The sequence below is a fragment of the Gavialis gangeticus genome, unplaced genomic scaffold, assembly GCF_001723915.1.
Source record: "Gavialis gangeticus isolate Ggan-Ray unplaced genomic scaffold, GavGan_comp1, whole genome shotgun sequence".
In the NCBI taxonomy this organism is placed as follows: Eukaryota; Metazoa; Chordata; order Crocodylia; family Gavialidae; genus Gavialis; species Gavialis gangeticus.
Genome location: NW_017729030.1, coordinates 45,597,226 through 45,613,525, shown reverse-complemented (window position 1 = coordinate 45,613,525; position 16,300 = coordinate 45,597,226).

Sequence of the window (16,300 nt, the reverse complement as noted above, 5' to 3'; positions counted from 1 at the left end):
CAGACCGCAGCCAGCAAGGCCAGCCATACCTTGTCATGCATCCAAAGATGCATCTCAAGCCAGTCCAGAGAGGTGATACTCCCCCTCTATGCAACACTGGTCAGGCCGCAATTGGAGTACTATGTCCAGTACTGGGTGCCACACTTTAAAAAGGATGTGGCCAGCCTGGAGAGACTTCACTCCCTTCTGAGGTGCCCACCTCGCCCCACCTTCCATAAGAGGGAGGTGGACCAGGTTACCCTGTGCCTGATCTGCATATAATTTTTTGGAGTATCCCAGGACTCATGACAAGAACACCTGGTTCCACTCCTGACTGGGGGAGCTAATTACCACACGGATCCTTTCAGGGGGAGTATCTGGAGTACACACATATACTGAGCAGTGCTGAATTATGGGGTTATCATTAGGACTGTGCAAAATTTTGCTGGGTGTTTCGTTTCAAAACTGTTTCAACTTGTTTTGAGCTCAAAACAGTTAAATCAAAACAAAACAAAAAGCTTTGAAATGAAATGAGGGCACTCAAAACATTTCAAAAATTTTGAAGTGTTTCGAGTTTCGAAGCTGGGCTTGCTTTCAGGGAAACTAAAAGTAGGAAGAGGGGGGAAGGACTGCTCTGATATTGACAAGTGTAGCTGGCCAGTGACATCCTTCCTTGAGGTCCCTTCCAATCCCAGTGCTCTGGGGGAGGGACGGAAAAACAGCTGTACCTTAACACACGCAGTCACACATATCATGAGTTTTGTTTGTCAGCTGCTTGAGGTGCAGTTTCCCAGAAACCCCTGCACCTATCTCCTTGAACCTTGGCATGTTTCATGGCCTCAGAAGCGGCTACCATCCCTGCAAGTTTCACCCAAATCAGGCAAGAAATGACAAAGTTATAGGCAGTTTTGTGCTTCCCCATTATAGACTATGGGGAAAATATTGAAACAGAGTCGAAACAGCAAAACAGTTTTGACAAAATGAAACGGAACAGCGGTTTCAAAATGCAACAAAACTTGAAATGAAACACTGTCCCGTTGAAATGGTGAAATGGAAGTCGAAATAAAATGGTGCTGTTTCACACAGCCCTAGTCTTCATGCCTTGAAATGCTGTTGACTCTTGTGGGACCCAGCCCAAGAAACTATGTGGTAAATCACATGCATTTGGCTTTGACTAATATTCTGCATAGTTTGTACTCTGTGCAGGTAGGTACAAAAGTGCTGGGGTTTTTTAATGCCTATGCTAAAAGTTGAAGCAGTTTCAAAATAGGTAAAATACATCAATTCTGGATAAACTAAGGCCATGGATACCGGTAGTAATCTCTTTATATCGTAAGTTATGTTTATTTCAAGGTCAGTGCTTTCAAATTTACTCCTCACTTCCATGTGCTCAGGGAGAAAATGGTGTGACAGTAAGGAGGGGATGAAGGGACTGCAAAGAGAAAAAGGTTGGGGAGAGGCAAAGGGGAAGGGGGCTACTTGACTCCCCCAGATTAATTTGCCTTGCGTAGTACTGAGAAGGGGACAAATTCAAGGCAAACTTCTGATAATTAGATTCTGTACCTGAAGAATTATAACAAACTCATAAGTTTTCCATATAATCTATTGTGGGTCTCCGTATATTCAGGATCATCTTATATGCAAGTAAATAAGGTATTTCTCTTCTTTCTTACTCTCTTTATGAACAATGAAATCGGTAAAAGAGGTTATACGTGATGTAATGTTTGTTAGGCTTCAGCATTCATACCAGCCGAGATGGAGCATTAGAATTTACACATTTCCCCAGGCTATTATTTCAGACTTTCTGCACACTAAAGAGGGATCAATTTACACTGTTCATGTGGTTAAGATTCTCTTGTAATCGTAAGGGAGAGATTTTTTTAAAAATGAGAGTTTATATTTTGGAAGATAAGGATGCAGATGCTATGAAAAATAACAGCTCACTGACCTCCTGTGAGTCATCCCAACTGATTGCTAGGCAGCAGAGTAAGGAATATTCTGAGACATGGATATAAAGTACGCTGAATGACTCTGTATAAATTCTCTTGAAAACTGAGTAGCAAGATTGTTGTTTTAGATCTGCCAGCCATGTAAACTCTGAGACTTGAAAAGCTAATTTTGTTCTTTCTGGCTATAGTCCATCATCATTAATAACGATTTTAACTAACAGCACAGACAGACATAAAGACTATATCAATAGCAAATTATATAAACTGTTATGATGTAGCCATCACATCTGCATGCCTCTGTAGCAATATAAGCATAGCAAAGCTTTTTGCAACTTTAACCATTTCATACAGTGTTAGCAGTAGTGGATCCAGGACACTGCAAAGGGAGCTGTGGCAACAGCAGCGGCAGAGAGATCACTGTGCATGTGTTTGCCAGCCAGGACTAGAGATCTTGGGAGTGACAGCACCAGTGCCTCCCACCCTGAATCTGTCCCAGAGTGTTAGCATTACAGCTATTTAGTTAACCCCTATCACCCTAGTAGTATACAGACACAGCAGTTAGATTGCAACGCCTGATATCTGCACCCACGTGATGCTTCTCCCTCCCCTTTTCAAGAAGGTCCATACATTTGTCCATATCCACCATTTCAGCTTCAAAAGATGACATAGGGGTGGAATGGAATTAAAAACAAATAATAAACATATTTGTTAAGAGATATGACTCAGACAACAACCAACAAGCAAAAATATTGCTATTTTTACACAGTCATTTAACTTTGATAGACTGTAGCATGCTAGAATTAGGGGCTCGGTCCTTGAGGTTTAAGCTTAACAAAAGAAAGCGAAGATAAAAACTAGGAACATATAATTTTTAAGAATCCCCCTGTGACACCAACCAACCTTTTATCTGAGCTAATTATTACATAGTCCTGCATGACTAGCCATTCAGAAAGCTGGCTGCTAGCTAGCTTCCAAACAAAAGGCCTTCATCTGTCTGACTATCCATTATAAAGGAGTCACTTGAGATCCTAGTGCTGCCCCATACTGTATGCAAATATTAGTAGGACAATTAGTATAGACTCTGCTGACTGCTTCAAATGCAATGTAACAGAGCTTCAAGCCATACATTGATTTATTAAGACAACTATCATCCAGAATCTGGACTGGCGTTACACCTCCTTGAAATGTAAGCTCTCGAAATATGAGCTACCACAAAAGCAAAACAAAATAATTTAAAAAACTGTTCTGCCACACTAATTAAATATGTAATCTTCAGAGAAGGCAATGTCAGTAGTGCTCTCTACTGGATAAGTATTTTATTACCACAGAACCAAAATAATATACTTCCTACTGTTTTAGAGGAATCTTAATAATCAATTTGGTGGATTAAAAAAATTGACCCAAACTACTGAAATGGTAACTATGTCTTGATTTAGACAAGAGGAAGAATACTGGCACTGGAGCCAGAGTAAATCTTTGAGGAAAAACACTACACATGCAGAAGTGCTTGAAAACAGAACAGAATTAGCATTGCAACACTGAGGCCTACTGATCCTAAAACTTAAAAAGTGAATCAAGGTTGGCATAGGCAGAAAGCTATAGAAGAAGAATATTGAAATTTGATGTTTTTCCTCCTCATTACCATATCCTGTGCCAAATACTGTCCCTACATATTCACAACTTACAAATAAGAAATCCCTCATTCAGTGTTTCCTTCTGGGCCAAATCCTTCCTTAAAACATAGCATCACGTTAAGTTGATCCAAAGGCACAAAGATTTTTTCCTTCAAAGCAGCAGCAAGGCAGGCTTTGTACTTGGCAATCAGATAGGCACCTCCTGCATGGCCTCCTTCATAAAAACTCATGCATAGCTGCCCAACAGCCTCCTGCTAGCTAGCACGCTTATAGTTGTTGACATCATGATTTAGTGCTATAGTCTCTACTTTCCTCTAAAAGAGGTAAACCAAGTAAATCAGTTCCTTCCAGCCACCTCTGAACCCTCCAGCCCTGCAACAGCAGAATGATTACAGTGCTATATTGTTCAGAAATCTCTGAGTCCACGATCAGCAAAGTAAGATGAGCCTTTGTACCACATGACTGGTTCAAACTAGCCCGTGCCAGAGTCACTTAACGGTACATTAAGACCAAGAAAGACTGAATCCTTCTACCCCTGTGCAGCCATACCTGTTAACAGCAGGATTTGAGGACAGAAAATACATTATAGCAAGAATGATTTGCCTGAATGTTTACATCCTTATTGATTACCATATTATTAATGGGCAAGGCACGATTAAACTATGTGTACACCTTATAGCTCATTTGTATGTGATTTTTTGCTGTAAATTTTCAATATATTTCTGTCGTACCTTGGAATGAACCATGTTTATGATTAGGGTAGCATGTAAAAGCCGACCAAGAATGGGGCCCTATTGAATGGACACAGCAGTCGACAGTTTCTGGCCCCAGGAGCTGGCAATATAAATAGGACAGACATGTGGTGAGGGAAGGATAACATAGAGAGTGAACAATGCAATGGCAGCACCTGGCACGTTAGCTCCATGGTGATTTAATTGTTCAGTGGGATGGATTCACAAGGAAGGGAGAAAGCTAAAGGGAAAGAAAAGGGAATAGAAAGAGGGTGAAGGGGGCAGGGCAGGCAAAACTGTGAAGGAAAATGAGAGCTGGTATGAACAGCCAATCAGCCTAGGGCAGAGAGGGTCCTGTTGAACTGGCAGAAAGATCTCTTAGGGTGCGTCTACAGGAGACATTTACTGTGGAGTGGACTAATTAGATCCGCAGTAAACATCTTGGTGACTACACATGGAGAGCAATTAGGCTAGAGTAAGCTAATACACTTGTATTTACAAGTACTACCCTGCTGCAGAGTTCTTTTACTCTGCAGCAGCACATGTGTAAACGTTGAGCTGGCTGGCTGGGGCATGAGCGTGCTTCAGTGTGGGGGACTGCCTGTGGGCTAGCCCCGCACTGCAACACCTTCATGCCTCAACCAGCCCCTCTGCAGCACAGGGAGCCAGGTGGAGCAGCCCTGGGCTGGCAGCCTGACTCCCAAGGCCCCCTGCCAGCCTGTGCTGCTCCAACCTGGCTCAACATGCCATGGTGCTGGGTACACACGTAAACATGGTGCCTAAACTCCAGTGCAATGGACTCCGTGATAAGCACCAGAGTTTATTGCATCACCTTAATATGCATGTGTAGACACACCCAGTGGGCCTAATAACACTGCGCAGTAGCATGTGGGGCAAAAACCATGCTAATACGCTACTGTGCAGTAGTATTAGGCTACTGTGCAGTAAGCATCACTAAATACCCATGCGGCGACACTTGCACAGTAGCACAAGTTACTGCACATTGATTTAGTACTTGGTTACATTAATGAACATGTAGACACACCCTGGAGGTCCAAAACTTTAAACTTGACCAGCTTCTGCAGCTGATCCTGTGAGCTGGAGTCTCTGACTGGCTCTTCTCCTCAGTCCCCCTCCAAAAGCTACAAATGGGAGAGCAGAGAAGAAAGGCAATACCTGTGCTCTAATGGCTCCTGCACGATGGAGAAGAGAGAGGAGAATCTCTCCTGTATAGTTTTGAGCCCAGAGGATAGCTGTGGGGGAGGGACGGATGGCCGCAGCTATATCTCATTTTACAGCATTTGCCCCTGCTGCTGCTGCTGGCTCCATCAACTTGAATGTCTCTGGTTGGAACCATCACATTCTTACTGATGTTAGTCAACAAGGAATCGCACCGCTTTCGAATTCAAACTTTAAATCCCGATAATGTGTGTATGTTTATAATTAAAATGCCTACTATGCTTCATGTGCCTCAATTGGGAAAAAAATCATTATTAATTTTCTAAAGAAAAGGTCTTTGATTTAATCATGTCAAAGAGCCAGGATAAAGAAAAAAATCAGCTAGAAAAAAACTTAAACTATTAAAAAAAACCCCAACCCTCCTAGAAAATAACTGCTCAAACAGTTGGGTTTAATTCTAACACGGTTAGGATGTTTTTTGACCTACATGGAATTCTACCTGAGTTCCCACATGTAAGGCTATGAAATGCAGGAGAAGGGAAATTAGCTTAGCCCTAATGATGATGGAGCAGAAACAGGTCATTTCTTATTCATCTTGCCAATTAATTGGTTAGTCTCTTTATACATAACTTTCCTTTAAACACACAAGATATGTTTTAATTTGGTAATTTTTTATTTAAATATCCTATTCTTGACTCACCAGGTAAGAAGATACACACTTTGCAAACCCGTGCATCATACTTCAAAGAGCATTGGACAGGATGTTCAGTTACCAAATCAACTCCTGTAAAATCTCCACAGCTAGGGTCCAAACACAGGCTATGTCACATCTTCCGTTTGTGTATATGACCAATGTCCCTCCTCCCCATATGCCTCAAGAATCAGCTCCAACCACACTTGCAAATCTGTCATCTTGCATGCAATCAAACAGCGTATGCTAGTGTAACTTTTAACCCATTTCTCTTCAAGAGTGAATTTAATGACACCATTTACATACTGGACCCAATGTCGTTCCAAAGTCAAACATGCTTGGCTGCCTTTTAAAAGTGTTGGTTTCATCATCATCATGCTAGTATTCAAATTTTGAAAGGTTGCCACAAAGAGGATGGTGCACAGTTGTACCTAGCAGCCAGTAGGATAAGACAAGCAGTGACTATGAACCTGTGATCATAATTATTAGACTCTGGAAACAATTCAGAACCAGTGCGTGGACTGAGTTGTGGGAAGGAAAGAGGAAGGACCAAACAAATCACTGCAGCCACAGAATATTTCCAACCTCTTCAAACCCTTTAAAAATAACAGGATCCCCAGCAACTCCCTCAAGCCTCCTCCTGTCTCTCATCATACGGTGCAACATGGTGCGCTGCGGTTCCCCTCCTTTACCTGGGGCAGGTTAGGGTGTTATGTCATGTATTGCCTCAGGGCTTACAATACTTTTACAAAGAGTTTAGGTTCTGGATTGTCGATGTGTATAGGGATGATCCTGCCTCAGGCAGGGGGCTGGACTAGATGACCTCTGGAGGTCCCTTCCACCCCAATGCCTCTATGATTTCTATAAATATCAGTAGCTCCTTCCTGTGGTGCAGTACCCTTCAGATAGCATCAGGCTTGCTAATAAATCCCACCTTTCCTTTTCTTTTTGACCTCCAGGCTTCTCTCCCTATGAAATCTGTTCTCTTTACAGCTGGCCGTGTAACTTTCCTTCTTATCTGAGTCCTCTTTGCTCCTTGGTCTATTTCTCCTGATGTACCCTGACCCCCTGCCATCAGATCTTTCAGCTTGGTCCCTACATGCAAACACATGAGGTAGCCAATTCTGCATGGTGAAGCTATCCAGATGGCCATTGGTCTCATGTTTCCAACTCCTTTTTCTGCTGAGATTTGGATGGCTTCTGTGTTCATGATCCCATGGATCTACTACCTTTTCCAGCTCTGAGATTTGCAGAGGGATGTTTCCATAGAAGCCACTGAAAGTTACTACTTGGCCATTTTGAAAATCAGACTGAAGGGCTTAAATGCTGTGTCTCCAGGAACCATACTTTAAACACCCACATTCAAACAAAAAATGAGCAGCCAAATCTCCAAACAGGGTAAAAACTTATTCTGTCCCTTCCCTTAAAGTGAGCTGCTGGGTACAAATCATTGTTTGAAGCAACCTGCATGGATTTTGGATCAGGGCTGTAAAACCAACAGAGACTTCACACAACACAGTACAAATAATACAGAGCCTGTATAAGGCTGGTCTAAACTTCAGCAGTGACATTTTCTGGCCAGGTTGGATCCAAGCACTTCCTACTCACCTGCCCCTGCTTGCACACTCCACACCCAGAAGGATGCCAGTGAAACTGCTCTAAGGTCACACCCAGCACTTGATCTCGAGATCCACGTTTCAAAAGCTGCTTCAGAAGCACACCCCCACACATCCTCCCCAGCAAACATCCGGCTCTAGAGCATGCTTAAGCATATGCTGGCCAGGACACACTGCTGCCACAGCACAGGCAAGCCCAAAGGCTTCTATTACCAGCAGATGGAAAGCTCAACACCATAATACTTATTGCAATAGTCCACTAACCCTTTCTTTTCTCTTCTGTGTACCACCTTGCTCAAAAGAAACTTGCAGCACATTAATTCTTTATAGCTTGTGATCTATTAGTTGTTTGACTTCCATGTGCATTTGAATCTCAGTCTTCATTTATAGGACGCCTGAATGTTCCTTTGCCATACTATTCATCCTGGATGAGTTCCATTTTCATTGTGAATTGTTGCATTTTAACTGGTGTTAATTTTTTGTAGTAATGTCATGTTTTTTCAAGGTGATTTTACTTTTTTATACAGCTATATAAGCAAGGAAGTTATGCCTTCAGCCAATGATGCTATTTTTGTATGCAAAGAATCTATAATTAAGATTTACCCTGCTCATCCTTCACCCCAAAATGTAAAAGCTGCCAAGTGAAACAGAGAAAGCATTTAGAATAAAACCCTGAAATCACCCTTAAGTATAACATTGTTGTCATGTAATAGTTAGAATTCATGACAGAATAATACAAGCAATGTTAATACACACACTAACATTTTGCTTCTACAAGCCTGTAAGTAAGTACTTAGTTAGATGTTGCTGTTATTTATTTTTCTGTGCATTGGAATGCATTTTTGTTAAAGGAATTTGTGGACAGCATCATCCAGAGCTTCAAGCTAGGGAAATAAATTGTTAAGGAAAAGTATTAACAAAATTCTTTACCCAAATAGCTGTTAGATTAACTTAAAATCATAAAAGCTTTGAAAACATTTGAAAATTACTGAACTAGGAACAAAAGAATACTCCACCCTTCAACTCCTTTGCGCTTCAAAATGTCTGTAATTCATTCACTGACTACTCCCTGTCCCTGTTCTTTATTTTTCTAACTGAAATACAATAAAAGTATTGTGCATGTACTGTTTACTGGTGGTTTATAAAAATGCACATTGAAAGTAGTGCTTTATAGCTGAACACCACTGTTACTAGATACTTTGTAAGCTGGTACACCAAGCATAAGAGAAGCCATTTACAAGAAAATTGAAAAGTGACTATTCTATTTATTTAGAAAAGCTCTGAACAGTTTAATGTGTAGTTCTCATAGTTCCTGTAGAAAGAACACAGTTTTAGGGAATGGTTAAGTCAGTCAAATGATGACACTTAGTGGTGCTTTTAAAATGGAATATTAAATTAGCTTTGTCTACAATTTAGGAAAAATGCTCTCACCTCCAAAGAACTCAGAATTAAGCAATTTGCAGTAATAGAAATAAGACTTGCATTCCTCTTTACAGTAGTACTTATTGTGCAAAAACAAGAAAGCAAGCAGCAATATTACTAATGTAGAAATTGAATTTGGTAGGCATTTGGAGCAGGCAATCAATCAGAAGCCAACAAATCTATCAAATGCCAATCTAGTTTAGTTCAATAAGGGATTATGGCTGACAACATTTTAAAAGATGTAACTCCTATTTCTGCTGATTTTTGAAATTAAGTACTAGTTTTTTTATTGTGGAAAGTGAAAGACAGAGCTGAATTTTGCAAAAATTTTTGTTATAAACCAAAACAAGTGGCTTTCATTTCAGCATATTCTAGAATTTTATATATTGCATACCTGCTCTGATAATAGACTACTTTGCTGGCAACTTTTTATCAATTCAAAGGCTACAGATATTACCAAAATGGGCTAAAAGTACTACCCAATGCAGCTCCCTTTCATATAAGATCCTCAACAAGAAATGGTCCACGTTAAGAGTTGTCTTGACTTCGAGCAATACAGGGAGTGTCTACATGAGATGCTACTGTGCAGTAGCAATGAACTACTGTGCAATAGCTCATTGCTACCACGCAGTAGCATTGCCAGACACTAACTGCTGGGACACTGCTATGTAGTAATGCCGGTTACTGCTCAGTCATTTAGTACTCGTGTAAGCTTCTAGTATCGAAGGATGTGCGTAAGCAAGTACTAAATGTTCATGTAGATGCAGCCAGACACTGAGTAAGCCTATGATGTAGATGGAGATGTGTATGTTAGGACATTAGCACAGATATAGCTCATGAAGATAATGAGGCAATTGCAGGAAGTAGTTTGGGAATGCCTTTATCAGTGCTTTTCCAATTAGCTCTAAGAATAGACTAGATCACATTACATTTGCTCAGGACTAGGAAGTAACAAGGATGATGTTATGTCCTGCATGTGCATGCTAGAGGTTTGTCTGGAAACCTTCTTTAGCATGAGGCTTTATCTTGTTTTAAACAATTGCCATCTATTGTATGTTAATATATATTAAGTTTTCATCCCTAGACTGTGCATACTGTATCACTAGTTACTTTTTTTAAGATATCAAGAGGGGTTTTTTTGTTTTCTTTTGATTTTTACAAATACTATCATCAGTGCTACTTCTGTCATGTTTGACCCAATAGTCTAGGAATTTTATAGCCTGTTTAATCCTCTGTATCAGTCACCCCAGGTCCATCTTAGTCTGGATTCATAGAATTAGTATCATAAGAGACTATTACAGGGGTGGGCAATTATTTCAGGTGGCAGGCCATTTAATGAGTTTGGATGAACTGTTAAGGGCCGCATGCAAAATAGCTCAGAAGATATAATTTAAGCAAATTATAGATAAAAACAAATCATATAGTAAAAATCAAACTTCCATTAAAACATATTTTAATTTTATTTCAAAAAAATGTTTTGTTCCACTCTATGGTTTTTTTTGAGTAGTGTATATAGAAGCGATTGCATAATAACTCAAAATGAAGTCTTAGTCTTGCATATTGTGTGTGCAAGGAGGGGGCTTGGGTAGTGAGGCGATGTGTGTGTGTGTGGTTGTCCACATGCTAGGTCTTGGGAGCTGGTCTGGGGTGGGGTGGGGTGGGGAGAGGGGTGCATGTAGCAGAGCTCACCTCGCTAGTACGGTGCAGGGGCATTTCATCCACTCCCATCCAGCCCTGGCCAGCTTGCACAGCTTCTTAGCAGGCCTGGTCCTGCTGCTGCAGCTGCTCAGGTACTGCTTGCTTGCCTCCTGGCACCTCCAGTAGCTCTTCCTCCTGCCCCTGCTGTGCCACTCTAGCTGCTTTCCACCCACTCAGTCACCCACAGGTGGTTGCTTATCATACCAGGTGGGTGGAAGGTGCCCAGGAGCTGAAGCCCTGTATGCCGGGGCAGGGGCTGCCTTGCTGCAGCTTCCCCCCTGCCTGAAGTGGTGCAGCAGACATAGAAGGAGGAGTTGCTGGGGGGTGGAGGGGTAGGGGGAAGCAGGCAGCTGCAGCAGCAGGACCAGCCCTGCTGGGAAGTTGTATACACTGGCTGGGCCAGGGCTGGAGCAGTGCCCTTGGTGAGCGCAGTGGTGTGCGGGTGGGAGTGCAGCACAGGCTACTGCAGCTGGGAACAGGCAGGGCACAGCCCCATGCAGAGTGCTACAAGTGTGTCATGTAACCCTGTGTGAGTAGTCAAGGAGCAGCTCCCTACTTAATATAAACAGCATCTTTATTGTAGCAGTTTCTTACAGAGCAGGTTACAAGGCCTCTCTCTCTTCCTCTTCCTGACTCCTCCCCCTCTCTTCCTGTTCCTCCTTTGCACTCCTCCTTTCAGTTGTTGCTAATTTTGCCCCTGAGACCCATACATATTGTTATATCTTTCCTTTCAACAGTTCAAAACAGATGATTAAGTTATTCCCCTGGTTGGGCCAGAGGTTGCTAGCACATAGCTCATGGTGGAGACGGAGCCTTTTCCGCTGGTCTGCTGTGTTCTTCAGGGCTCGAAGTCATCCAGGTATGCTGGTCGTTGTACCAGCCTCCCGCTTCTTGTTTGGTTGATTTTCCTGGGTGCTACACCTGCTTCTGGTCTGTCCCTGTCTTTGTTTTGCGGGCTGGACTCTGTTTGTGTATCTCTTTTCTTTGTGGAGTCCATGACAGCTTTCTCCCCTATCTGGGGCTCACTGATGACTGACTGGTTGTCTTGGTCCTGATCCTGGGATCTTTTGCTCACTTGTATTTCTGCTCTGCCAGCACTGCACGGCTGCTTCCAGTTAACGTTTCAGTTGCTGTCCGCTATCTGTGACAACTTTGTAGGATCTATCTCCCACTGCACCCTCAGTGGCCTTTTGCCATTCTTTCACATGTGGACTTGCTGGTTGTACCCAAACCTTTTCCCCTCTGCATGGTGGTCTCAGGTCCCTGGCTCCTTTGTTATACTGTGATACTTGCTGACACAGTTGATTTTTTAGCTGCTTCCATGCACTGTCACCTCTTCCCCCCCCCGGGGTTGTAGCATGGGGAGTAATGTCTTAGTTCTTCGGCCTATACAGCCAGGTAGGGATTCTCTGCAGTCTTATTTGCCTTCAACGAGAGCCTCTTGGCCGTCTCTACTGCTGATTCAGCCTTCCCATTACGTTGTGGGTACCCTGGGGATGATGTCTTGTGCTGGAATTCCCATTTAGTGCAGAATTGTTTGAATTCTCTTGAATTGTCTGAGAACAGAGTGTCAGAACACGGTATCGCATGCCGTGCAAAATGAGCTTTCAGCTTCTGGATCACCGTTCTTGCCTGAGTGTCTTTGAGGTAATCCATCTCCCAAAAACTGGAATAGTAGTCTACGGTGACCATATAGTTTCTGTCATTGACATTGAACAAGTCAGTCCCTACCTTCTGCCAGGGCCAAGAAGGGATGTCAGGAGGGTTCAATGTCTCTTTTTGCTGTTTGTCACTGTATTCCTTGCACACCTCATACTGCTCCATGTATGTTCTCAAGTGGGCATTCACGCCTGGCCAGTAGATGCACTCTCATGCTCTCCTCAGGCATGATTCTTTTCCCACTTGTGAAGCATGGAGTCGGTTCATGATGTCTTGCCGCAGAGCTGCTGGGATCATTACCCTGTCTCCCTTGAACAGACTTCCCCTGTGTACATAGTTCATCCCTCCATTGGTAGTATGCGGCAACTTCTGGCAGTACTTGTGCTGTGGCCAACCCTCTAGGATGGTTCGTTTAACTGCTTGTAGCACACCATCCTGTTCCGTACTCTGTTGTATTGCTTTGAGACTGCTTTTGGAGATGGGTAAGTCTTGTGCCATATTCATGGACTCTATCTCCTGTTCTACAGATCCATCTGTGCTGCACTCTGGAAGGTATGCTCTACTTAGTGTGTTTGCCACTTGCAGGGACTTCCCTGGGCAGTATTTTATACTCACATCATAGGCCTGAAGTCTCGGCAGCGTGCGCTGAAATCTCTTATGAGCACTCAGCAAAGGTTTTTTCATTATGATCTAACGGTTTGTGATCTGATTGCACATCTACTCTCTGTCCAAAAGTGAACTGATGGAACCGTTCCAGTCCAAGCAATACCTCCAGTAACTCCTTTTCTATCTGTGTGCATCTCCTTTCAGTTTCAGTCATTGCTCTGCTAGCAAAAGCTATGGGCTGCTGGTTCTGCATCAGTACTGCCCCCGGACCTCCTTCTGACGCATCACACTGTCGTACTAGTTGCTTAGCTGTGTTGTAGTACTTCAGTACTGGGGCCTCGCTGATAATTTTTTTAATTCTTTTGAATGCCTCCTCTTGGGTCTGTGCCCATTCCCAGGCTGCATCATTGTGTGTTAGCAACCTGAGTGGCTCACAAGCATTAGACAAGTGTGCACAAAATTTGGACAGATAGTTAACCGTTCCAATAAGGCACTGGACTCCTTTGACATTGTGTGGCCTAGGCATCTCCATAATGGCTCTCACCTTCTCTGGGTCTGGCCGTAGTCCTTCCGAAGTCAGCAGATGTCCAATGTACGGTACTTCTGGTCTTCTCAGCTGTATTTTGTCAGCATTCAGCTTAATGTTCCTCTCGCAGCATCTGTTAAGGAGTTGTTGCAGTTTGGCGTCATGGTCACAGATTGCCTCTTCCTTATCATCCCCTTCTCCTATGACAAGAATATCATCAGCCACAACCTTGATACCTGGAAGACTTTCCAGCTCCTGGTTCAGTTTCCACTGGAAAACTTCTGGAGCTGGACTGATCCCCATAAGCATCCTTAACAGCGATACCTGCCAAAGGGCATACTAAAGGTTGTCAGGTGGCTGGAAGATTCATCTAGCTCCACATGCCAAAATCCATTCTTGACATCACAAACTGTGAACACTTTTGCCCTAGACAGGTCAGGTAGTACATCCTCAATTGTTGGCAGTGGGTAGTGGCTTCTTTTGAGCACCCTGTTAAGTGGTTTCGGATCAATGCAGATTCTCAGTTTGCCTGACGGCTTCCTTACTACCACTAGGCTGCTGATCCAGTCAGTGCTTTTTTTCAGCTGGTGTGATGATGCTTTTTTTCTGCAGGTTTGTCAATTCTTTCTTCAGTGGCTCCAGCAGGGCTGGGGGAACTCTGCGTTTTGGTAATCGTACTGGTTGCACCTGTGGATGTCTTTCTAACTTCAGTTTGCCTTCAAAGAGTCCAGTGCCCTGGAATATGTCTCCATACCTTAACAGAATGTTAGGTAGTGAACTTAATGACGGTTCTTGCTCTTCTGTGACCTGTCTTGTGGTGTTGCACTGTAATTAAATCCATGGCCTGTGCTGCTCGACTGCCCAGCAGTGGATGGGTGTCTGCCCTGTCAATCGTTATAAATGCCAGGCAGTACTGTTTCTTGTTGCATGGATTTATTATAGTCAGCCGGCACTTTTCCAGTGGCCTTACAGTTGTGATGTCATACATTAACAGGACTTGGTGACATTTTTCCCTTCTGATGCTGCTACTCAATAGATTCACAGGAAGGACATTGCAGGTGGCTCCACAGTTCACCTGGAATCTTATAGATCTTTACTCTAGCATCATAGTTGCAAATATGGCTGACTTGTTGCCCATGTGTTTCTGTAATGTGTGTATCCTGTGAGTCTGTGAATCTGTCAAATTTACACTGAAAGCTTCCTCCTCATCTGTAGTCTCCTGATCTCTCATCACTGCGTGGACTGGTTTTTTTTTTCTATTTGGGTGGCTATGACAGTGACCCCTGAAATGATTCTTTTTTCCACATTTTTGCACTCCTTTCCATAGGTTGGGCATTTGTCCTTCTGCCTTTTATGTAGCTTCCCACAGTACATGCACTGAATCGGTTACAAGGCCTGCTGTTCTCCCCCAGCCTCTCTAACTCTCTTCCTCTTCCTGTCTCCTCCCCCTCTCTTCCTGTTCCTCCTTTGCACTCCTCCTTTCTGCTGCTGCTGGTTTTGCCTCTGAGATCCATACATATTGTTACAAGGAGGGCAGCTGCAGGCAGATACGATCAATTTTACTCACCCCTGGAGAATTAGGTCATCTAGCTAGACCTCCTGTATGTGACAAGACACTAATTTCATTCTGACACAGGTATACTAAACAACATAACTTTTCAACTAAAATATTTATTCCAGAGAGTAGGACTGTGTGAAATTTCGCCGGCTGTTTTGTTTCAACACTGTTTTGACTTGTTTTGAGCTCGAAACAGCGAAATTGAAATGAAACGAAGGGCTTCGAAACAGCCTCAAAATAAAACGAGGACAGTCGAAACATTTCAGAAGTTTTGAAATGTTTTGAGTTTCAAAGCTGAAGCTGGGCTTGCCTGGAGGGAAACAGAAAGAAAGGAGAGGGAGGGGGAAGGGGGGAAAGTACTGCTCTGACATTGACTGTGTAGCTGGCCAGTGACTGTGATCTTTCCCTGCAGTCCATTCCAATCCCAGTGCTCTGGGGGAGGGATGGAAAAACAGCAAACAGGTCAGCATTGTTTGAACTGGGCTGCTTTCTGCCTTGGCGTCAGTTCCTGAGCTCTCTTCCAGAAGGCTCAGGAGCATTAGACAACAAAGGCTACCTGCAGTTCTGCAATACCTTTTGCTTTCTTTCTAGACCCTTTTATTTTATTATTATATTCACTGATTTATTCTTTTCCCTTTCATAATTTTTTGGATGTTATACTATAGAATTTATATAGGAAGGCACATACATTTCTATATTTTTATTTTTATACATTTATATCTTGTATATTATAATATAGAATTTGTATAGGAAGGCACATACATCTATATATTTTATACATTTATGTCTTGCATATTATAGTATAGAATTTATATTGGAAAGCACATATACATTTATATATTTTTATAAAGACAAGACACTATGAAACACACCATGAAGCATGCTGGAAAGGCAGCTGGCAAGCCTTCAGGGAGGGGCAGAAGAAGGGGAAGAGGGAGAGGTGTAAGTTCCCCCCTGCAAACTGAGACGCAGCCTCTTTCCTACAACTAGCAGGGATGAGGCTTCCAGTTCTACAGGCAGCAAGGAGAGGGCAGCAGTGCCAGTGCTACTGC